This window comes from Marmota marmota, unplaced genomic scaffold (assembly GCF_001458135.2).
Source record: "Marmota marmota marmota unplaced genomic scaffold, marMar, whole genome shotgun sequence".
NCBI classification, from domain to species: Eukaryota; Metazoa; Chordata; class Mammalia; order Rodentia; family Sciuridae; genus Marmota; species Marmota marmota.
In genome coordinates this window covers 20,438,606-20,440,709 of record NW_026000005.1, presented here as the reverse complement: position 1 = coordinate 20,440,709, position 2,104 = coordinate 20,438,606, and the positions used below count along the sequence as shown (strand labels likewise).

Here is a 2,104-nt window from a genome sequence, read left to right as displayed (position 1 = left end):
GCCTGCGGCGCCGCGGCACGCTCCCGGGCCCTACTTCTGGCTCGATCTCCAGCTTCTCGGCCTCCCAGCCAAAGCTAGGGACCCGACCCTCGAATCCAGGCCCCGGATCCGATTGGCCTCATGCGGCGGCCTCCGCTTAGGCCCAACCAAGCCTCGCCGCACCCGACCTGCTGCCTCCCTTGCCCTTTGCCCGGCGACGACGGGCCGCAATCTCGGCCCAGCAAGAGTCGGGCGACTGGCCTCACCGAATTTAAGGCGAAGAGAAAAGAGCCAGAAATCCCCGATGTGGCGGCAACTGCAGCGGTGTCTCCTCTGCGACCGGAACTAACGCGAGGAGGAGGAGGGAAGAGGTGCCACCCCCTCCCCGGTCGCTCCGCTCTCGCGAGATTTCTCCTCCTTGCACCACCCCGCGCCCCGCCCCTATCACAGCCGCAATCCTCCGTCTTTTCCATTCCTGGAAGCGAGGGGTGGGAAAGTAAAGCAAGGAAGAGAGCAGGAGTTTCAGACTCCTTTATTCCCTTGTTAGATCCCAGACTGCCTACATACCTGTCCTAGACTAGCCTGTCTTTCTTCCTCCGCCGCGTCATCCGGCCTCTTAGCAAATAGGGGTATTGAGTGAAAGAAGGCGTCCCCCGCCAGTCCCGAAATTGGATACATCCTTCCCCAGTCCCAACCCTGCCGACCACTTCTCCAGCGCCGGAAGTTGGAGCCTGAGGGTGGGGGTGCTCGGGCCATGAGTGGGCGGAGGCAGGGGCGGGACAAGGGCTTGGGTTGAATAAAGAGAGCTAAGCTTCTCCACTTCCCCAGTCTAGTATGTTAGGCCAACCCTGAAGTTGGGTGACTTTACTCTGCAGTGCTGGCTACCTGGGGTCGTGCACCGCTCCTCTCAGAAATGGAAGACCTAGGCATAGGCTTCAGAATCGAAATTCTGCCCACCGATTGAGGCCGCCACGTCTTACAGTGGTCTCTATCGTTGTCGCCTGCGTGTAATGGATGTCAGGACTTAGCATTAAAATCCCCTGGAGGACTTGTTAAAATTGATTGCGGGGGTCCCATGTCTGCAATTTCAGATTCCATGGGTTTGATGTGGAACCCAAGAATGTGCCTTTCTAACACTTTCTCTGTTCTGTGGGTACTGCGGGTCTAGGAACCATACTTTGCGTATCAGTCATGGGATGTATCTTCAGGGACCAGGGAATGATCAGATAACACAGTGCCTATGAAAAGCCCTGCACACACAACTCTATGCACAACATTTCCAAGATGTGGCCTCATGTTTTTATTTTCAGTACCTTAGTTGTCTCCCTCTGTGTCCTCATTCACCCTACTAGAGAAACGGTAAAAATAGGATTAGTCCCTAAAATCACCTTCTCTGGACCCAGCTTCTCTTATCAAACGTGTCAGTAAAAGTCTATATTAATTGGCTTCTACTCCTTACTTTTCTGACCCCCACCCCCCGCCGGCAAACTTCAAAGAAAATTACTTGCTCAGAATTCTTTCCGGAAATTATTGCCAAGTCCAGTGACTTATCTTTTTCTTTCTTTTTTTTTTCAATCCTCACCTTCCGTGCCTCTTCTGAGCATTTCAACTTTGCTCCAACCACAGTCCTTAAAACTCTTTAAAACTTTGTTCCTGCCAGGCCTGGTGTCACACGCTTGTAATCCCAGCTACTCTGGAGGCTCAAGCAGGAAGCTCTCAAGTTGTAGGCCAGCCTTGGCAGCTTAGACCTTATCTCAAAATAAAAGGACGACTGGGATTGTAGCTCAGCGGTAGAGCACTATCCTAGCACGTGTGAGGCGCTGGGTTCGATCCTTGGCACCACATAAAAATAAATAAATAAAGGTAATGTGTCTGACTACAACTAAGGAATTTAAATAATAATAATAATAATAAAAATAGAAAGAGCTGGGAATGAAGCTCAGTGATAGAGAACCCCAGTGCACAGGTTCGATGGGGATAGTAAGAAAAAACTTTTTGCAGGGATGGGGATATAGCTCAGTTGGTAGAGTGCTTGCCTTGTGTGCATAAGACCCTGGTTTCAATCCCCAGCATCACAAAAAAAAAAAAAAAAAAAAAAAAAAAAAAAAAAAAAAAAAAAAAAAAA

The 2,104-nt window shown here is 50.4% G+C and overlaps 1 protein-coding gene across 1 annotated transcript in view; it reads right to left on the bottom strand.

Moving 5' to 3' along the window:
* The window catches only part of Bzw1 (basic leucine zipper and W2 domains 1), an 18,002-nt gene extending 17,614 nt beyond the window's left edge, over positions 1–388 (bottom strand). The window contains exon 1 of the mRNA XM_015481213.2: positions 246–388. The gene's annotated coding sequence lies outside the window, so the exon portion shown is untranslated. The remainder of the gene's footprint in view (positions 1–245) is intronic.
* Between the last annotated feature and the right edge of the window lie 1,716 nt (positions 389–2,104).